We start from the raw sequence: 238 nt of genomic DNA, 5'->3' as shown, positions 1-238 counted from the left end.
ATTTTCTGTGTGCATTCATTCTGGTATGCAATTGTTTGGTTTCTCCTTCATATTTTCCATCAGGGCATTCAGTGCACTGGATGAGATATATTACATTTCTGGAGGTGCAAGTGAAAAATCCAGGAACGGTGGTAGAGATGTTGTGGGACTGCTGGAGATGTGTTGGCAGGTTTTATATGCCTGTGTCCTTCAACCAACACCGCTACAACCAACAACCCTAGAATCCAGTTAGGCCTTT

The sequence above is a fragment of the Gavialis gangeticus genome, unplaced genomic scaffold, assembly GCF_001723915.1.
Source record: "Gavialis gangeticus isolate Ggan-Ray unplaced genomic scaffold, GavGan_comp1, whole genome shotgun sequence".
Classification (NCBI taxonomy): Eukaryota; Metazoa; Chordata; order Crocodylia; family Gavialidae; genus Gavialis; species Gavialis gangeticus.
Note: the sequence above shows the minus strand (reverse complement) of the source record.